At 34.7% G+C, this 23,217-nt stretch overlaps 1 long non-coding RNA gene across 1 annotated transcript; it reads left to right on the top strand.

Annotated features, from left to right (window-relative positions):
- The first annotated feature begins 13,871 nt into the window (after positions 1-13,871).
- Positions 13,872-16,085, top strand: LOC120015429. The gene is made up of 4 exons (XR_005471757.1): positions 13,872-14,041; positions 14,119-14,215; positions 14,665-14,723; positions 15,878-16,085. It is a non-coding gene; the product is annotated as an uncharacterized LOC120015429 (long non-coding RNA).
- The last annotated feature ends 7,132 nt before the right edge of the window (positions 16,086-23,217 follow it).

Raw genomic sequence — 23,217 nt, 5'->3', positions numbered from 1 at the left:
TTAACTGATTACCCAGCCCTCCAAAACTACATAACCAGTTCGAAAATCTTCTAAAAGAGATAATAGCTTTATTTTTGGGCCATCTTTTAATTGAGCTATCTTTAATATTTATTTTGGATTTTCTGTACATCGGCACCAACTCGGTCCACTACCTAAAAATTTTTAATTCAAAAAATCGTGCCCATTCAAAAATCGTGATAATATGAAATTACGCCATTAATATACCTGTTATGTATGTTTTTGTAATCTAAACACGAAACAATATACGATTTCAAATAAGCTCACCGATAGATCTCACTTTACTTTACACGCATCATACATTAAGGGGTAGACCCTATCCCCCTTTTTAGGTGTTGGATTTAAGAAAATTCCGGTTGAGGAGATTGAGAATTTCGACGACATTATACAAGGTAAAAATGTAATTGGATGTTTAATGGATACTTAAATATCCAACAATTTTTTAAAATTCACTACTTAAGTATCGTTATGAAATTTTCCAAAAAATGAGCACACATGACACATGTAGTCAATAGTCATCTGAATTTTTTTCTTATCTTATAAAAGAAAACCATGACTTGTGGAACGCCAAATTTTTCATCTCCTGCCAGCTTGGTTAATCATAAATATTTGAAGTGGTTTATATAATTTGATTGTGGTTTATATAATTTGATTGTGATCGAAATTGAAATACTGTAATTATTAAAGTTGAGTTGCGCGACTGCCTATCATTTTCAATAACCTTGTGTTTTAAAGCAGACAAAGTATCTTATCTGATTGCTTAAATGTTGGAGACATTAAGTTGTGGGAGTCTCTATCGATTATGGGAAATTAAGAACAAAGTATCCGTCGTTGTTTGCTTGTCTCTACCTTGTCCCATCTTAAAAGGAAAACCCTAGCTCCATTTTCACTTCCTCACCAGTTACAATTCAACACCTAATCCTCGTTTGAAGGATATGCTGTAGCTACTTTTCTTTAAGACCCTCTGGACTATTAATAAGTGTAGTAGTGGAGAGGTTGGCTGTTTCCACTAATTGAATTTGTGACATTTAGGTTGTATTTTTTCAACTCTATCATAGGACCCATGTCTTGGTCAGTAATGATACATATTTTGAAATTTGATAATTCAAAAAGAATTTTGGAATTACATACTAAACTCAAAAATCATCTTCAGTTTTTGTTATTTTTATGTTGAGATTTATTCTGTAAAGGTTAACAATATGGAAGAGAATTGCGATGCATTTTAATGTTCGGCCAATGAGACCTTAAATCTAAGGGTAGAAAATCAAGTGGTAATTAATTGGTACAGAGTTATCGAAGGCCTCAATCGATATTCTATTGATTGTAGATTTTTGGGTCTATGGTACTCCTCTTGCACCATCAGAATGGTTAACACTTAATAAAGGGCTTGACTTGGTGAGCATAAAAGTCATGTCTTGCAAAGAAGGGAAAGGGACATCTTTGGCAGCCAAAGCTCGTGATGGACAAAGCTAATTGAGAATTGTACGTATTTACCAACTATTATTATTTGTTATACAAATGAAAAAGGATGGGTTGGAGCGACCAACGTTAGCAATCTTCCCTGGGCATGACTATATGAATACCCACCCATTGTGAAATTTCTGGGAGTCATACTATTGCTGGTAGTGTAACTTGTCACCACAGCCCAACAAAGTGTAAATTTGTAAAAACCCTTTCTAACAACAACTATCTAGTTTACTTAATACTTGCACGTTGTGTGAAAAGAGTTATTAATTGATATTGGTGGGGCTTATGCACCACCATAAAAATAGCCTACAGTGGCTTTAATTGGGTCCATATATGCTTCATTAGTGTAGACAATATCTAGCACCACACCATCATGTACATATGGTCAGAAAGCTAGTGAGGTTGTTTTTTTATTATTATTATTATTATTTTATGTTTGCTTATGTATTGAATGGCTGAGATCAATTGTTAACTGATTTTGATATGTGTGTCATTCTGAATGGAACTAGCTGGTTTTTCACACTTTCTGCTTAAAAGATTCTGCTTCTGAAAAAAAAAAGTTGTAAAGGAAATTAACAATTGATCTCAGCCATTCAATAATATGCAATCACTCTTTTTATCTTGGCATGGAATTAAAGACACAAGGACCCACATTTTTGTTCATCAATTATTTTTTAGAGACTTTGAAATAATCCAGTTGGTAACTTATTGATCTTTATTTTTACAGAGCTCAGCTTTTTTTTAATCTCTAGTTTTAAAATTTCTCACTTATTGATCTTTATTTTTTAACTTAAAAATTTTATATAAATATTTCATTATTGGTTAAAAAATTAGAGATAAGTCCCTCAATTAAAAATTTTGTTTTGTCCTTCAAATAAATTTTGTTTTATAAGATCCATAAAAATTAAAACAATATTACACAAAGGATAAAATAATTATAAACATTAATTTTATTAACAGAAATACCCTCATTTTCCCCATTTGACCTTATTGATAGGGGTGTCCATAACTGAGGAACCGATCCGAACCGTGGGTATTCGATTTTCGGATTCAGTTTTTTCGGTTTCGGATTTGATTATGATTTTAGAATATTTTCGGATATTATTTCACTTTCGGGTTTTTTGGATTCGTTTCGACACCCAAAAAAAACCAAAAACTTAAAGGTTTAGGCTAGGCCCCAATTTCCCATTAGTGATTAACTTTTTAATTAATATTGAAGAAATACACATTGGACTAAACAAATTTACCAAGTATCATTTCATTATTTAATATGCACAGATCATGATTTTATATTATATTATATGGTAAAATCATCATCTGTGCATATAAATTAAGATTGATTCATTGAAACTCTTTGTCGCTTTATCATTTTAAAATTCATATAAACCTTGTCTTTTGTTTTAGCTAATTAAGCTATAGTTCAAATGCATTCTATGAAACTTTCATTGACTAAGCCAATAATGATGCAAGAACTAGACTCCTCTCTATGTTGAAGTAGCATAGGACCGAGGTTATTGGTGCTTAAAATAAATCAGAGTTGCAAGGGTATCTAGCTTTTAGCATACACTCGAGAATCAAGAGATATTTCGTTCTATTTTAGCGTTGAATTATAAGCAATATTGTATCTATCTTTTTTTTAGTCTTTTGAGTCTTTGAAATCGGTCAGATTGATTGTTGCTGAAGCAAAAGTGGTGAAACATCCTCATGTATGTTTTCTTTTTCTTTTTTTTTTCCTGATTATATTATTTCTCTCGGTCTTATATATTTGTTTTTCTTTAACTGTAATGAGATAATATATTTATTATCATTATCATGGATTTTTATCTAACTTTGTTAGATGGAGTTGGAGTTGATCATGAGTTATTTTCTCCCTCTATTTGATATTTATTAATACTTCTTCAATTTCTTGAAAAAATGAAAATTGATCCGATTTGATCCAAAAAATATGGGTATTTCAGTTTGGTTATCCAAACATTTATGGTTCCGATAGATTCTAAAATATTATACCCGAATCAATTTAGACATTTCGACTTCAGCTAAAAACCGAACATACACCCCTTCTTATTGAAACACAACTCTCACATTTTACCTTTATCTATAAATCCCTCTTATCAATTTTGTTACGGTCTAAAGTTGTGACCAGCGATCAACCGCAAGATTTATAAATTTGAAGGTTAGTTCGAGGAAAACAAAGACCTCCCAAAGTTCAATAAAAGATTGTACTATTTCTTTAATATCTTTATTGAATAAAAATAACACCGTATATAACTATTACTTGGAGTACTACAACCCTAATACTACAATGAAAATAAGGAGTTGTTTAGCTAATGATAGCCACTCCTTAAGATTTAGAACAGATTAAAAATTCATATCCTACCACATACAAAAAAAAAATTTCTCAAAAAAAAGAAGGAAATATTAACTCTTTACAATTAAATTAGGAATGAAATAATTAAATAAAATAAATTAATTGTCAACAAAATGATCAATGACTTAAACACCCTTAATTCATAAACTACTAATTTGCAATAAAAATAAATCACAAACTATTTTAGTCGTTAACATTATTTTTTAGTTACTCTCGAAAAGAAACATCACAATAAATTTTGAATTATAAAAGAAAATGTTCTCCTAAAATTTGTATATAATCTATGATTCTTTCTTCGAAGGACACGTGAAAACGTTGGAGGCATGAAAAATGACACATGTTAAAATTTAGAAGGATGAAAAATGACATATGAATTAAGAAAGTATGTAGAGTACTCAAGTATAGAGGAGCCAATTAGAGAAGATTGGATTTTTCACTTGATGTTTTTTAATTTTTAAAAATCTAACTTTATAATTTTCTTTTGAAAAGAAACGTCACAACAAAGAATGATAATAACTTTAAGGATTTTACAATATTTTTAGGCAGGGCTAGGGTTAGGGCAGATTATATTAAAACAAATGTACACATGAAATTTCATTATTCACAAATAGTTTAATTAGCATAAGAAGAAACAGAAGGATATATCCTTTATTGATTTTGAATGAAATGTGAAGCCATTAATTAATTGGTCCCTAGCTAGACTTTAATAAATTGGATCTATTGTTATTATCACATGCAATCCAACTTCTTCTTTTTCTCTTAGCAGCAACTACAACTGATATGCCAAACGAATAATGGGTCAACAACTACCCATGTGCACCCTTTATTGGGTCTCTCTACTTCATTAACCCTAATTACTTTGATGGGAAATTAACTTTTTATATATATATATATATATGATACGAGGAATTCACCTATGATGTTCTAAAATTAGGTCTTAAAATGATGTTATAACTTTTAGGATTCACTTTTAGATATCAAATTTTTTTTTAAATTTGAAAAAAAATATTTTGATCGGTCTTACGAATCCAAAGATATATATTTTATTCGAAACAAAAATCAAATACAATATGAAAGGTATATGAAATGTCTTTTATTTTATATCCAATGATTCAGAATTATCATACCCTTTTCATGTTGAATTTGATTTTTATTTCGAATAAAAAAAATCATTTTGAGATCTAATTTTAGGATCTCAGAGCAGAATTCCTCATATATATGTATATATATATATCTGAAATTCTCAAACTTTAATTTCGGATATGTTAATTAATTACTAATTTTATAGCAAGCATAATGTGTGATGCATATCTTTGACCATGCTGACATGTATATGTATATATAGTATGCTTAATCCGACATCATGGATGGCATTGATCCACCGATAACAATCTTTTTGGGTCAATCATATGGTCATATGATTGACCATCATTTACACACATATAAAATATTATATATCTAAAATAAATCTCCATATATATAGTAACAATGATGGGAAATATATAATATATAGGAATGTATTCTTTATGAAATAAGCATAAAAAAGGGGAGGTTTGGTCATTGGGGTGTGAGAGAGAACATGGAATGGACCACAAACCCTCCATTGAAATAAGCAAACATAACAAAAATTAGTAAAAATAATAGCCACCCAACTTGTTGGGTATTTGATTTTCTAACAAAGGCATTGTTGACCCACTACTAAAAACCTTTTCCATGTGTTTAGTTTGTTGGGGAATGGGGTCTACAATATTATCAAAATAAATCTCTCTCTCTCTTTTCAAATTAAATTAAATTAAATTTCCATATGATCATTATTTGGAGAGAATTAATTCAAAATAAATAATAAATACCCAAAATTGAGAATTCACTACTCTTTTATATTGAAGCAAAGCCTTCCTCAAACCCACTTTGCTTCATATTAGTGGAAAGAGAGAGAAAGATAGAGAGAGATGTTGAAGAAGAAGTTCTTGCTGCTGGGTTTTGTTTTTCTTCTACTGCAACTTGAGGAGGCATCCAAAGGGATCGCATTGATCCTAATTAATTATGAATTAATTAAATTCATGAATTTTGGATCATGCTATCCCTTTGGATTCATCCTTTTGTAGCTTCTACCAATTAATTAAATCACATGAATCAAACTCCACCACTACGACTGGCCGGAAAACTTGCCGGAGAAAACTAGCTCTGCCATGTACGTAATGGTAAGTTTCTGGAGAAGATGATTCATATATACAAACAATATCAGGTCAGTCAAGATGATTTATCAATTAATTGTTTTCTACATTTAATTATAAACAATATTTCTATTTTCTACTACAAAATTCATTTCCCAAGGAAGAGCTGATTGATTTGATATATATTCTTCTTCAATAGTTTTTATTTGAATGTCTATGTGTATGAAATTTGCATGAATTTTAGTCTATCTATAATTATCTTATAAAAATTTACATGAATTAATGCGAAGTTATGTTAAATTATTTCCGGAGATCTTTCTAGTTCTCTTAATAATAATCCATAGAATTTCTCTGATATAATTAAACCAACATTAGATGATTAGATCCAGTTTTTTCATTAATCTTCACAAGAGACAGTTTGATTGACCAATCAAGTTGCTTCACAAAACTACTAATTCCAACGGATTTTCCATATTAATGGTTACCTTGTTCTCTGCAGTTGCAATCAATTCCTTTTTTTTTTTTTACATAAAAACAGTGATTTAACCTAAAACTGAAGTAGCAAAGAACATTGCATATTCCTTTGTTTAGGAACATGACAGTAAGATATGATCACATGCAAGCGAAGCAGAATTGGGATAGCTATAGGATGGAGGATCCTTCGCAATTATTTTACACTTACACACACTCAAACCCCACCTAATATGTTATCAGTGTATATTGATTTCAAGTGAAGCAATGACATGAGAAGGTAAACAACTCCCGTACACAAGGTTCTCGTTGTGGACGGGGTTGAAGACAAGTAGTATGTACGCAGACCTTATTCACATATAATATGTGGAGAGACTATTTTTAGGAATTGAAACACGTGACCTATAGGTTACACTCCGACAATTATATCTCAAGGTCACATGTTCCTCCATAAAAAATCACATGGGAAATTCAGTTAAAAAATTGTATGTTTTACCAGTCCATATTCTTTACATATACATTACTATTAATTTGTCTCTTACAAAAGACATGGTCATGTTCAATAATCAAGCTTAATCATCAGTGAATCACAATTATTATAATAAATAGGTGGAAATTAGCTAGCTAGCTACCTAGTAGCAACAAATAGAAAAATGTTTGAGACTTTAATTTGTGACCCCCATTTTACCCTCAATCCATGTGGAAGTGTTGGATGTTAAAGGGACCCTACGTATGTATTTATGGTCAATAACTATCTGACATACCACATGGATTTTTGGTAAAATAAGAGTTATAAATTGGGGTCTGTAGAATTGCTCCAACAAATATTATCTTTCCCACATGCGCTTTACAAGTATTTACCCATTTTTTTGGGAAGCTTTTGGGTCGTTAGTCATTACACACTAGCAAATGTAGTGAGTCAAAGAGTTCAAATGATCAAAGCTTAAAAGTGACTTTAAAATATTAGAATCAAAGGTAGTGATTAGTGAAAGTTAAGCTAGAGCTAGTCTAGATGTATGGTTATTTTTAGAATTATCTCCTTTTTCCACTTTGGGGTCTCACATTGAGTGTTTCAAAGGCAAAGGAATCACCCACATCATGTGATCACACCTTAAAATAAAAAATGAAATAAAAAGTCCTTTTAAACTTTGCCCTAATTTTGAAATAAAGGGTTTTTTTTTTTCTTTTGTGAGCTACCACATGACCCCCAACATTGATATCCCTGTTGTCACATGGCACCACCTGCCTTTCTACATATACAAACATTCAATATTGGATGTGTGTGCTAGATAATCTTTCTAGTACTGATTGATAGGTGATCTATGGTACAATATTTGTAAATCTTGAAGTGGGGATATAGTTTAACATGAGAAATTAAATAATCTAAATTAAATCTTAATTCTTTAAAATCAACTCTGTTTTTCAGGTAGCAAATTATTAGATTTTTTTTAATCATTTAGATAATAAGGAAAAAAAGATGAAATATTATATATAAATACATAGTGATCATTACAGAAGTTTCCTAGATCTTTGATAAGTTTGTAAGTGACCATGATTCACAATTTTTTTTTTAAATTATGAAGAATAATGTGGCCCATATGATATGATTTATTAATTTAATTATGACATTCAAAACAAATAGTGAAATAGTAGAAAAAGAAAAGGTGAGAGGTATGGAGTCCTAAAACACTTTAGAAAAAGAAGAAATTTTGGAATCTAGAGTGTACAAATTGTCATAAAAATGTGAAAAATATATGTAGTCCAAAATGTCTCCTTCTTGCACTACAAGTGTTTTATGGAGGACATATTAGACTGGCATAAGAAAACAAATTATTTATATATTGCTGGATGCTACCTGCAGCCCGAGGGCCCAATTCCCTACTTTTTTCCTCACCAGTTTAAATCAAGAAAGCACTTATAAACAATGAGAACTGAAGACGTGATTGAGAGGTACTGGAATGAGTTGTAAGGTTCAATTTCCACCTGACATAAACAATTAATTAATACATAACTCCATGTCTAGAAGCTGATAGAGCAGGATAAATGACGATAATTATTATCATGTTCATGCATGATTAACCGTTGTTTGTGCTATTTTTTGGAGCACGGCACGATAATTATCGATATTTAAGCTCCTGTGCTTGTTCTAATTAGTATGGAGTAAGATATAAATAGTTTAGCTTAATTAATTTAACAAGGATATTGACTGCAAATGATGTTGGGGAGTTAGCTGTAACAAGATGGACCAAATTCATGGTGGTTTGAGGTTCCACCCATATATTATTGTGGTAAGCAATCAGAACAGAGAAACAGATCATCATAGAGTACGTAGTCTGCACTCATTATGGTGCTTTTGACCATATATAATTTAAGTTAGCCAAGTTCATGTAGTCAGGGTTGTGGGAGGCCCAACCCAGTTTGGCATAATTGTGATTTGTGACCCTGCCCTGTTTATATATGTTCTTGGATTGTATGTGTGTATATATACATGACTTGAACAGCACCTCCGAACCTCACTGATATTCGTTTGGACTGTACGGATGCAGCTGGCGCACCTGGATGGACATTAGAAATTAAAAAAAAAAAAAAAAGACTTGGCATTATTGATGTAGAACATATTGCAGTTGAATTTTATGACAATTGGGATCGAAAGCAAGGGATTTGACAATAGAGCTTTCAGGGTCCATAACTTTCAATCCGGAAGGAGTTACGGGGTCCATAATATGTTTTTGGAAAGGGAATTATGTGCCCTACACAAATTACCTGCACTTTGTCCTCTATAACAGCAGAGTTGGGGGCCCAAATTTTCACGTTTAAGGGGTCTACCCGGCACTTTTCTATTATTGCGCATATTTTTCATTGTTTCTTTATTTAATTCGGTTTCCTTTGTTTGTTTTTCTAAGGGTTTTATGGTTTCTTTTCTATTATAAATACTTCTTTAAGTTGTAGTTGGAGACACGCTTGAATTTTATTAACAACAGTTCCAAAGAGATTTGTTTTTCAATTCTCTTAGTTTGCTTGTTCCCTAAGGTTTTGACGAAGATCCCACCTTCTTTCAGTTTTCGTTATGCGTTAATTATCAATAAAATTTCATAACACCTGTGGCTTTCTGCAATCATTGATCAGGTAGCAAACACTTTCCGCTCAGAGAATCCAACTTTGAAATAGTAAATCATGTTGGAGCTCTAGTGTTGAAAATGAAAACTGTACCTATTTGTTTGTTTATTTCTTTGGCGGAAAACTTTAGTCACACCCCACCTTTTACTAAAGACACCCCAATTTGAGTTGACCATCCCTTGTAAAACTCAGTTGACGGGGTGTCTTTAGTAAAAAGTGGGGTGTGACTAAAGTTTTCCTTCTTTGGCTGTTTTGAGAGGGGAAAAAGCCCATGGGCCCTATAGTTATACACCCAAAAAAGATGAAGAGATCAAGGTAGAGAGCCAGATAGAAAAGAGAGCAAGATGAAGAGGAGACTCGGTCAAAAATAAAGAGGTTACAAATGTGGGTTATCACGTCCAAAATTAGCTGGGTCCTTGTGACATATCAGGTGATAGAACCAACCTCAAAATAAAGAGGTAAAGACGTTACAAATGCTCGGTACTCGTAGCTCTAAAGTAACAAGTGTAGGGTTCAATAAAGAGGTAAAGAGGTTACAAATGCTCGGTACTCGTAGCTCTAAAGTAACAACTGTAGGGTTCAAGATATTTTACTTGACATTGTATGTCCCCTTCTATATGAGTCTATAGAGTTATAACTTTGGAGTAGATCGTTGTTGTGCAAATTTGCATGTGTACAAATCGAACAAATAGTAATAGTGAAAAGTAGAGTTTCGAACTCATGAGGATTGATTGAAATTCATTAAGTACTAATAATGAATGACCCTAAATTCTCTATTTGAAAGATCGAAAGTCTCCTAGTCAAAATGACATTCGCACAAAAGTTGTTGACAAATGCGCAGTTGAATTGAAGTTCACATCAGGAAAGATTGTTACTCTTGTTAATATATTCTTTGTACCTGACATGAGTAAAAACTAGTGTCTAAGGACTTGCTCAATAAGAGGGGTTTCAAACTGTTGTATGAATCAGACAAGTATATCTTGTCCAATAATGGAGTATTCATTGAGAAGGGATATTCTTGTAATGACATGTTTAAATTGAATTTAATAGAAAATATATCTTCTTCTTATATTGTGAATTATATTTCTTTATGACATGATAGACTAGGACATGTAAATTATGGTTGCATCAAGAACATGTCTAATTTAGGATTAATTTCTAATTGTCATGATTTTAATCATACTAAATGCCACATATTTGTGCAAGCCAAGATAACTAGAAACTCCTTTAAATCTGTAGATCGAACTTTTGAGTTACTTGATATTAGACATAGTGATGTTCGTGACTTGAAAAATAGTGAATCAAGGGGAGGTAACAAATAATTCTTAACATTTATAGATGATTGTTCAAGATATACATATGTTTACCTTTTAAAAACTAAAAGTGAAGCATTTGAAAATTTTCAAAATCTTCAAGGTGGAAGTTGAAACTCAACTTAACCGTAAGATTAAAGTCCTTAGAACCGACAAGGTGGTGAATATTACCCAAGTGAGTTTACAAAATATTATGAAACTCATGGCATGATCCATCAAGTTACGGCTCCTTTTACGCGACAACAAAATGAAATTGTTGAAAGGAAAAATAGGACTTTAACTGAAATGGTAATTGCCATGTTACTTAGTTCCGGATTGCCATTTTCATTTTGGGGAGAAGCAATATTGTCTGCTTGTTATATCTTGAACAGAATTCCATTGAAGAAGAAGAATATAGCTCCATATGAAATTCGATTTAATTGTAAAGCAAGTCTTAATCGTATTAAGGTATAGGGTTGTATTGCTTATGTAAAAAGACCAGAGTTAGGCAATAAGACTTATAAGTGTGTTTTTATTAATTGGTTATTCTTTACATAGTTCTACTTACATATTTTATAACTTGGAATCTCATGAAATTTTTGAATCGTAGATGTAAAATTTTATGAACATCTTTTTGAGTCTAGTCTTTCTATTCCTAACTTAGATGGCATCAGCCAGAATTCTTGCGCTCCTTGATAGAACACTAATTTAGGCCATTACTGTGTGTACATAATCTCCACATGATTTGTTTTCCTTATTACTAGAGTTTACCAATCTTTAATTGTATGATTGTAATCTCCTCAATTAGGGTGATCTTGTTCTCTTTACTTGTCCATGCTTGTAATAAACTCTCACTATATATTGTATTACATACTATCAATGAAAGTAAGACACTTTTACACAAATCGTTTACTCTTAATTTGGAGAATTTCCCTAGAGAGGATCATGATCCAAATGCTTCTACTGACATGAAGCCAAGAAGAAGTAAAAGACCTCAGGTTGAAAAATCATGTGGTTTGGATTTTTTAGTCTACCTTGTTGAAGAGAATAGACATGAAATCAAGGATAAAACCTTGTTTGTCCTAAATATAGAAGATGAACCCAAAACTTATTTTAAAGCAGTGAATTCTAGAGATGCCCTTTTTGAAAGTAAGCAATTAATATGAAATGAATTTCTTGTTGTCAAATAAAACTTGGGTATTATCTAACTTACCGCTTGGATCTAAAGCCATTCGGTGTAAGTGGATTTTTAAAAAGAAATTGAATCTTGATGGTTCAATTAACAAATTCAAGGCAAGGTTAGTTGCCAAAGGGTTCAAACAAAGGCAAGGAATAGACTATTTTGATACTTATGCTCTAGTAGCTCGAATTTCTACAATTCAAGTATTAATCTCTCTTGTCGCTATTCATCAACTAGTTGTCCATCAAATGGACGTAAAAACAACTTTCTTACATGGTGAATTAGAGGAGGAGATTTATATGGAACAATTAGAGGGATTTGTTCTTCCAAACCATGAAAAGAAGCATATAGTGATATGGAATCAAGTTGGAATAATAATATGGAATCTAAATCTAAATCCACAGTTGGCTGGATATTCATAATGGGAGGTGCTGCTATGTCTTGGAGTTCAAAGAAGAAGACTTGTGTTTCAGATTCAACTATGCTGGTTGATAAGGATTTAATTGCAAGCGCACAAATCGCACAAGTAATATAGAGATGAGTAAATTATCGTTTCCACTAGGGATGTGTTGGCAATAGAAATCAATGTCAAACAAGCAACAATTATGCAAATTGGGGAAAAAGATTCGAGATTGGACTTGTTTTTAAACTAAACTAAAGCAAAAGAATAAAGACAAATCAAACACAAGTATGTAATCAAAGATGGAAAGCACTAGGGTACTTAACGTCACCTCACCTATCCAATTCAATTCCCTTGGTCCCTTAATCCCTAATTCATCTCTCAATAATGACAATTGATTTCCCAACCTATTTAATGTTCTATTCCTAAATACATCAAACGTGTTTTCAATATAAATACCTGTTATTCCTAACAATCAAATTAACATATCAAAAACCCATTAAGAACTATGGAAATCAATTAGCGATTGCATAAGTCACAAACCTATATTCCTATGGGTCATGCACCCTATGTCATCTATGGCTTGAGGCAAAACCCTAGATATCTCCTTCCGGTCTCAATCTAGGCAACAAATCAATTGAATGATGACCAAACATTCAAAAGCATTAATCACACCCATAGACAATCAAGAGAGAGAGAGAGAAATCAAGAAATAATGAAACCAAGTTTATTGAATCTTCAAGGTTTGGTTACATTAAGACCCTAGTAAGAAATCTAGCCACTCATGGAAGCAAAATACATCATTAAACAAAGGAAATCAACCATAGAAACTAGGATAGAAAAGGAGAGAGAAAACCCCCTTGTAGACCCTCTTCTTCTCCAAGCTCCAACGGTGGCTCCAAGCTCTCCAATGGTGGTAGGATTAAATCCAGCTCCAAGAACTCCCCCAAAACCCTATTTTATGCCCTTTTATACTTCCCCAAACTCTTATGTCGTTTCCAAAACAAGTTGGGGTCGTTTTGGCTTAAAAACACGTGAATTCGGAACTTTTTCGCCAAACTTGCGCATGCTGTGAATAGTACCTCCGATCGATAGAAAATATTTTCGATCGATCGGAAATACAATCTGTCTCCATGAATTTTTGAGTGTTTTGGTAGGTCCGATCGATCGGGAATGGCTCCGATCGATCGGAAATTGGTTCTGGAGTTGAAATCTTCATTTTGCACACTTTTCCTCCCTTTCTTGCCTTGACACCTATAATATGTGTAAAACCCCGAAATTTTATTAAGGGTAAGAAAGTACTCTCAACAAGACAATAGGGGCAAACTAATAAAATAAAGAACTATTGGGATTAAATTTATAATTTTGGTAATACTTAAGTACCTAAATACCAATACTTATACTTTCCATCCCTCATTATATGAACACTCTCTATACCACATAAACCCTAGCAGCCGTACACTCTCAGGCATTACTCCCAACAACCCAGCTTCGTTCGTCGACGTCGAAGATCATAGAAAACCGACCTGTTTCATCGGGCATTGCAGAGGAGAGGTAATGATTTCGGTCCCTTCTCTCCCTCATCCTAATATTAGTTTTCGGATTAGATCTTAACCACGGCACTCTGGCAGGGATAGTCATGATAAGGAGTCACTACCCTAGCCGGAGACTTGTTAGAGACATACTGTGACACTGATAAAATCATAGGAGGGGTGGATAGACAAGGGGGTAAGTTCTCTATTCCCCTTCTCTCTGGTTTCACGAATAGACATCACAGAGGTGAGAAGGTCACCCAATTGGGCTGCCGGCATCACCATTTTGACTCTTCGCACGCTCGGAATTCTATTGCAACCAACGTTGGCAGAGATGCCCCAAAAATGGGTGTGATAGAGATCAGGCTGCATGGCCTCCTTGGATCAAATTAAAGAGAGTAAATGGTGGCCCAAAGGGCCTAATCCATTTGATAAGTTCGTTCCTTTTGGCCAATTTATTTACATGACTAGAGTTTGACTTTGACAAATTTGATCAACTTGTATGATCAAATAATGAAAGGAGACTATCGCTTAGTGGATTAGTACAGGTTAGATAAATAATTAAATTATAGGGAAGTTATTTTTTTAGACAATTTAGTCATTTTTGACAATTTAATAACCTACTATACGTTGATATATTTTTAGGAAATCGAGAAGACGAAGTAGACGTTGTGGACACATATTTGATTTGCACTGCTATTGAGGTAGGGGTTCTGATTCACCTTGCCTTCTAAATACCTGACTTTTCGATTCAGTATAAATTCTGGGATATTATTCCCCTTGTTATATGCATGTTCATTGAATTCCTTAATGTGATATACATTAGGAATTATGTGTATTATGCTATATCTGATTTGGATTTGTGTAGAGCTCGTTCCTTGTATTGTTAGTTTGATCGCTGTCACGACATGTAGGGGTTCTTCATTTATTGGCCTCTATTACCCGATACTTTGTGTTCTACAATTTTCTGTGTTTTCCTTGCTTGTTAAATCCCTGCCTCTTGAATGGTTCTTTGTTGTCTATACATTGGTTCGCATTTCTCCGTGCTTGACTATAATCTTTTCAGCATGTAGATAGGCATGTGTAATTTTGGCTATGGGAAAATGTTTGATATGATTAGGACTCTTCGTAGAGCTTTGTGTCCTATTTTTCTAAGAAAGTAAAATATTTTCTTAACTAGTTTGGAAATGGGTTTTGAGTGCATGGGAAACTTATTGTAATACATGCATCATGACATATGTTGACTGTGTGTTCGGATTGTGGATTTGTGGAGATGGGTGGATGTGATAGCCTTGTTGTTGTTGTCTGACTCTGGTTTGTGCGGTGGTTGTGACTCGCGACACACCACCTTGAGACGTGATCACTGTCTGGGATTTATTCCCCTTAATCTGTTCCCATGTGATTATACGGGGATTTGATTGTCGCGGCCTCCGAGGGGAAATCCGGATTGCCTTGCGATGTGATTATACGGAGATTTGATTGCCACGGCCTCCGAGGGGAAATCCGGACTACCGTGTGCCGATGATTGGATGTGGATGATTTGTGGCGCTATGCCCATTGGGAGGAGATGTGCGTTTTACATATATAAATTGCATGCTTATATATATATATATATATATATGCATATTGGGTTGTGGTTGTGACATGAGCATAATCGTATTGTTCCTGCCTATTCTTTCATTACTCTTGAGCTGATTGTTGTATTTATAGACTAGTTCTACTCTTTGTCTCATCATATGTGATTATCGTTGTGATTTTCTCTCTCGGTATTCGCATCACGGATATCCGAGTCTTTATCGGGTACTATACCCCTACTGAGCTATTTAGCTCAACCTCTATTTTCTTCTTTCTCTTTCAGGTGAGTACGTAGATGGTGGCCAGGTTCTCGAGGCGTGAGCGGTTTCCCCATGGATATAGTTGAGGTTATGGGTAGTGTAGGGTTGATATTATAAAGACTTCCGCTTTGTATAAATTATAAAGACTTATTAGTTACGTCTCAATAGATTTATGAATACCTTTATTTCATTTTGGGATTGTATTAAATGATTTTTTTTGAGGATTTGCATAGATAGTTTATGTTTTGGATAAATTGGTAATTTCACAGACCCCCCTCCGGGACGGGTCGTTACAATATACAAATATAGTTTTCTTAGGCAATATCAATCTTAATCAACTCAAAATGAGATGAACTCATGTGTAAAGGATGCACAAATGTATGTATATATTTGGCACATCAAACACCCTCACACTTAACCTTTGCTTGTCCTCGAGCAAATTGAGAATGAATAAAGGAGGGAAAGAGTATTTTCCGTTAAGCTCAAATGAAAAATAAAACAACTAAGACCTACTCTAAATAAGTAACTAATCTATGCCACTTTCGTAGGGCTCGCGATGACACTTAGCATGTGCCATAAGCCTTTAAACCCCTAGGTGCCCCTAGTAGGAGAAGTTGTGTCTCCTGAGGGTTTACTAGAATGATACCCACAAACATTAAACAACTTCAATGCCAAAATTCATGTCATCAACAAGAGTATAAAGTGAACTCATAATTGCAACCCTATCCACACTAACAAACCAAACATTAGGGCATTCAAACCAATAAAAACATTCCTTTAAGAATCTTATCTCATCTCCTTTGCTTATAAATTCAAGAATTAATGCACATAATGAATTTCACTTGATATTTGACTTCAAAGTGACATAAACAATAATCATGTAGTCTTCCAAGAACAATAAGAATCAAAGAACAAATACAATGAGCATTTATTCAAACTTAATTCTTATTCACATTTTTTTTCTTTCTTTTTCTTCTCAAAGGTGACTTGTGCAATGCTCAACCTCCTTAAGCTTTCTAAATGACCCATGTAACGAGCTTTCGACCAATGACTCCCAATCCAGTTGGCTTAGGGCACTAGGTGTTAAGACACCCCAACGGATCTAATTACCCGAGTCAAAAAGGCTACGAGGTTAAACTAGTCACCAAGGTACTCTAACATTCATTTTCTACCTTTTTACACGAAACTCATTGCTTGCTAGGCAAGAGGCCCGGTTACTCAGTAGAAAACTTATGAAAGAAACCATTTATTCATAAACATAATTTTTTTTCTCTTTTCTATTCTTTTTTTTTCTATATATATATTTTTTCTTTTTCATTGCTCAAGTGGTGCTACTTAGAATCAAATTGATCTCAAACAACCACAAATGCCAAAGTCAAGTCATATTTCATACCCCAGAATCAAGTGTTCCATATTCACAAAAGCACAATGGAAAAAACAATTTTCAAGATAGGAAAACTCAATTGGACAGAATGTCCATAGCAAGATCCATCAATGCTTCACAGATCACAAAATTCATCCAAATACACTCAAGAATGACATGGCATAAGGCATTTGAAGTCAAAAAATTTATTTTTTTACAAAAACTAGAAACCTAAATTCCCACCCCCACACTTAAAATATGCAATGTCATCAATGCATGGAATAGGTGAAAATAGAAATAAAAAAATAGAGATAGAATAATAAAACCTGGGTTGCCTCCCAAAAGCACTTGGTTTAAAGTCTTCAGCCCGACTTCCGTTTTGGATTCAACCGGGATCCTTGAGGGTTGTGGTGTAGACTCCCCTTGATGGCTTCTTGAGATTGACATTTGATTGCTTGGGTGTCATGTAAGGAGCATAAGCTTTCATCACCACCGTTTCCTTAGGAAAGACATTTTTCTTCATTTTCTTGGTCTTCCTCTTCCTCTTTTTCTTCCTCTTCTTTTGCTTCTCTTTGAGATCTTCCACTTGAGACTTTGATACATCATTTTCAGCTTGGGTGGCTGCCTTGGGAACTTCATGCTTCACTTTGGAGTCTTGGCCTAGGAGAATTTCAATCGGAATATAATGAGCTTCCTTCTCAATAGTGTCGGGAATGACCATGTCAATATGCTCCACTTGGAGGCATTGTTGAGAAACCTCCTCTTGCCTTCTATTTCCAAACACCTTAAAAGTGATTTGGTCACCTCCCGCACCTCTCAAAGTAAGCTTCCCTTTCTCCACATCAATCAAAGCTCTTCCTGTGCTCAAGATTGGCTTTCTCAAGATTATGGGAGTAGTGGGATTGGCCTCCATATCCAAGATAAGAAAATCCACCGGGAACATAAGATCACCCACCTTCACTAAGACATCCTCCACTATGCCAAGTGGGTATTTAATTGATCTATCCGCCATTTGCAAAGACATCGTGGTTGGACTAATCTCTTTCATCCCAATTTCCTTTGCAACCGACAATGGCATCAAGTTTATGCTAGCTCCAAGATCACACAAGGATCTCTCAATCAAGATGTTACATATAGTGCACGAGATTGTGAAACTTCCCGGATCGTCTTGCTTAATTGGGAGCCTCCTTTGCACAATCGCACTACACTTTTTGGTTAGTTGTAACTTTCATGCTCCTTCAATCTCTTGTTTTTGGATAAGATCACCTTCATGAATTTGGCATAGCAAGAAATTTGCTCTAAAGCTTCAGCAAAGGGGATGTTCACTTGAAGCTTCTTGAATACCTCCAAAAATTTAGAGAATTGATCATCATTCTTCTTAGTGCTCTTCAATCTTTGAGGAAATGGAATTGGAGGTACATAAGGTTTGACTGGAGGTGCAGGAAGAGAACTATCGGGCCAATCGGGCTCAACTGCATATCGTGGCTGCGCATATTTCACTTTCACAGGAATTGGAGTAGGTCGATCGATCGGAAATAGCCTCCGGTAAAGTTTTACCAAGGAGGCCCGATCGATCGGGAACCCCCTCCGATCAATCAAAAATTGTCTCTGGACATTTTTCAGCTTCTTTCTCCCCTGTTTTCCTGCACTTCTCCTCCTCTTGTAAAATTTTCGCCTTTTCGACATCTAGATCAGAAGCATTTTTAACCACCTTACCAGTCCGGAGAGTGATTGCCATACATTGCTCCTTTTCCTTCCCTTTTGGATTCACCTCCGATTGGTTTGGCAATGTACCTCTTTCTCTATATGACAAAGTGTTAGCTATTTGCCCCATTTGTACCTCAAGATTTAGGATGGAAGTTTCGTAGTTTTGCATCAAAGTTGCTTGAGCTTGTAGAGTGGCATCGGTTTTGCTCATGTATTGCTCCGTCCTTGTCATAAATTGAGAGGTATGAGTTGTAAGTGTATCTAGGCCTCTGGCTAGCTTTGAGAACATCTCATCAATATCTCTCTTCTTCTCTTGGGGCTGCACTAGATGTTGAGGATTTTGCACATTTTGAGAATTGCTCCAAGAGAAGTTGGGGTGATTCCTATATCCCAGATTGTAGAAGTTGGAATAAGGATCATTTCGAGGTTGAATGAAATTACCTCCACCAATGACATTCGCTTGCTCACTAGAGTTTGCTAGGGACGCAATAAGACAAACCACCGTAGGTAGGAATGTTTTGGATAGCATGTACCCCTTGAGCTTGATTCATAGACAATGCATCAATCTTCTTTGCCATAATAGTCAAGGTAGACATAACTTCATCATCTCTACAACTTCCCCCTTGCTTTGGATTCCCCCTCACCGAGGACCAATAGTTAGTGGTCTTGGCCACTTTGTCAAGTAATTCCCGAGCCTCCTCTTGATTTTTGGTCATAAAAGAACCTCCCGCGGCTGCATCAATAGTCTCCTTCGTATGCACACTCAAACCATTATAAAAGGCTTGATATACCACCCATTCTGGAAGTCCGTGGTTTGGGCAACTTCGAATAATGCCTTTAAAGCGCTCTCAAGCCTCATAAAATGATTCAAGATCCTTTTGAGCAAAGGACATGATATCTGCCCTAATTTGAACCGTCTTGGCTAGAGGAAAGAATTTTGTCAAGAATTGCTCCGCCATCTCATCCCAAGTGGTGCTAGAATTGGGAGGCAAGGACATCAACCATCCCTTAGCCTTGTCCCTCAAAAAAAAATGGAAATAACCTCAACAAGATAGCATCCTTTGTAGCTCCGTTAATCCCAAAAGTAGTGCACACATGCAAGAAAGAGCGAAGATGGACATTGGGTTCTTCATCAGGAAGACCATAGAAAACCACCGAATTAGAGATAATGTTGATGATAGCCGGCTTGATCTCAAAATTAGTAGCATTGATAGGAGGATAACGGATGCTTGAAGGATTTGCATCCCAAGTAGGCCTAACATAATCCTCAAGAGAGCGAGGATCAAATTGCCTAGGAAGGTTTTCAACCTCTTCACCACCATTTCTTCCATTGGCACCTCCGCCATTACCATTGCCATCATTCACATTCATGCCCCCACCGGGCTCACCAACATTCTTCCTTGCTATATTGTCTCCCATGCCTTCCATGATATTATTAGTATGCTCCCACCTAAGATTGAGAAAAGTCCTCTCAATTTCCAAATCGATATCAATCAATTCCGAATTAAGAGTACTCCTTCCCAAGCTCATACAAGAGAAATAAATTCTGCAAAAAAATAAAAACCAATTAACACATTTGAAAACCTAATTTGACACAAAAACCAATTGCCTCAATCCCCGGCAACGGCGTCAAAAACTTGATATGGATTTAATTGCAAGCACACAAATCACACAAGTAATATAGAGATGAGTAAATTATCGTTTCCACTAGGGATGTGTTGCAATAGAAATCAATGTCAAATAAGCAACAATTATGCAAATTGGGGAAAAGCATTCGAGATTGGTCTTGTTTTTAAACTAAACTAAAGCAAAAGAACAAAGACAAATCAAACACAAGTATGTAATCAAAGATGGAAAGCACTAGGGTACTTAACGTCATCTCACCTATCCAATTCAATTCCCTTGGTCCCTTAATCCCTAATTCATCTCTCAATAATGACAATCGATTTCCCAACCTATTCAATGTTCTATTCCTAGATACATCAAACGTGTTTTCAATATAAATCCTTGTTATTCCTAACAATCAAATTAATATATCAAAAACCCATTAAGAACTATGGAAATCAATTAGCGATTGCATAAGTCACAAACCTATATTCCTATGGTTCATGCACCCTATGTCATCTATGGCTTGAGGCAAAACCCTAGATATCTCCTTCCGGTCTCAATCTAGGCAACAAATCAATTGAATGATGACCAAACATTCAAAAGTATTAATCACACCCATAGACAATCAAGAGAGAGAGAGAAATCAAGAAATAAGGAAACCAAGTTTATTGAATCTTCAAGGTTTGGTTACATTAAGACCCTAGTAAGAAATCTAGCCACTCATGGAAGCAAAATACATCATTAAACAAAGGAAATCAACCATAGAAACTAGGATAGAAAAGGAGAGAGAAAACCCCCTCGTAGACCCTCTTCTTCTCTAAGCTCCAATGGTGGCTCCAAGCTCTCCAATGGTGGTAGGATGAAACCCAGCTCCAAGAACTCCCCCAAAACCCTATTTTATTCCCTTTTATACTTCCCCAAACTCTTATGTCGTTTCCAAAAACAAGTTGGGGTCGTTTTGGCTTAAAAACACGTGAATTCGTAACTTTTTCACGAAACTGCGCGTGCTATGAATAGTACCTCCGATCGATCGGAAATATTTTCGATCAATCGGAAATAGAATCTGTCTCCATGAATTTTTGAGTGTTTTGGTAGGTCCGATCGATCGAGAATGGCTCCGATCGATCGAAAATTGGTTCTAGAGTCCAAATCTTCATTTTGCACTCTTTTCCTCCCTTTCTTGCCTGGACACCTACAATATGCAAATATAGTTTTCTTAGGCAATATCAACTCTTAATCAACTCAAAATGAGATGAACTCATGTGTAAAGGATGCACAAATGTATGTATATATTTGGCACATCACTGGTTGTATTCATTGCATTAGTTGATGCATCTAAAGAAGTAGCTAGAGTGGCTTAGAAACTTATTTGAAGGTGTACTACTATGGAAAAGTTTGAAGTAGCCTCTTATAAGCCTACACCCACCCCTTTGAGCCCCAACACAAATTGAGTAGGGACACCACTAGTAAATCCATTGATCAAAACTACTATAGGAGTATGATTGTTAGTCTTCTTTACTTAAGTGCTAGTAGATATGATATTGCATTCAGTGTTTGTGTTTGTGAAAGGTATCACCGTATCAAGCTGATTCTAAAGAGTGTCACTTGATTGCTATTAAAATAATTCTAAAATATGTCAATGGAACACTGGACTTCAAAATCTTTTATTCTAAGGATAGTAACACTTTTCTTGTAGGATGTAGTGAAGAAAGAAAAAGCACATTTGGCGGATGCTTTTACATAGGTAATAATCTGGTTGCATGGCACAACAAAAAACAGAATTTAGTCTCTTTCTCTCTACAGCTGAGGTTGAGTACATTGCTGCTGGTAGTTGCTGCACATACTTCTATGGATGAAGCATAGACTTCAAGACTATGGGTTAACACAGAAAAGTAAGATTGTCTTTTACGATAATTTGAGCTCTATTAATATTTCTAAAAATCATGTTCAACACTCTAGGAGTAAGCACATAGAGATTCGTCACCACTTTATTCGTGAACTTATTAAAGACAAAATTGTGTCACTTGAGTACATCACTAGTGAAAAATCAATTGGCTAACATTTTTACAAAAACCCTAAATAGACAAAGATTTGAATTCTTGTGGAAAGCACCAGGGGTAGTGAATATTACTTAGATCTTCAGTATTTCTCTCAAGACAAGAGTGTGGAGTATATGCTTGAGTTTATCGGTCTATGATATATTGTGATATGTGCTATCATTCTAACTTGTGTTTAACTGTATTGAATAATCACTCTTATCTTGGATCATGTTATTTGAAAAGACAAGTTATCTCACAAATTGTATTGCATATATCTCTTCTTGTGAAATCTGAGCTTTTAGAATGCTTTAAAATCTATTTCATAGCAAGTGAGCCATTAGTTGAACGCCAATCACCTTACATGTAAGGGATCACTCACCCATTAGGTCGTTGTTGGGTCTAAATCAACCTTACTAGCAAGTGTACTAGTCGGCGACTATAGCACAATGATAAGTAAGCAAGGGTTGAATCCACAGGGACGGAGTTATGTCTAATATAAATGTATACTTGTATGTATGTATGGACAATGCAAAAGAGTAAGATTGTTTGGTTTAGCAATTGAACTAATGACAAGCCAATAGTAAAGTGTTCTTGGTATTTTCTTGGAATAAGGATGCAAATTATGCTAATGCAACTAATATGAATG

The sequence above is a fragment of the Tripterygium wilfordii genome, chromosome 14 (genome assembly GCF_013401445.1).
Source record: "Tripterygium wilfordii isolate XIE 37 chromosome 14, ASM1340144v1, whole genome shotgun sequence".
NCBI lineage: Eukaryota > Viridiplantae > Streptophyta > Magnoliopsida > Celastrales > Celastraceae > Tripterygium > Tripterygium wilfordii.
The sequence above is the reverse complement of the archived record's forward strand: the minus strand, read 5'-3'. Positions and strand labels throughout refer to the sequence as shown.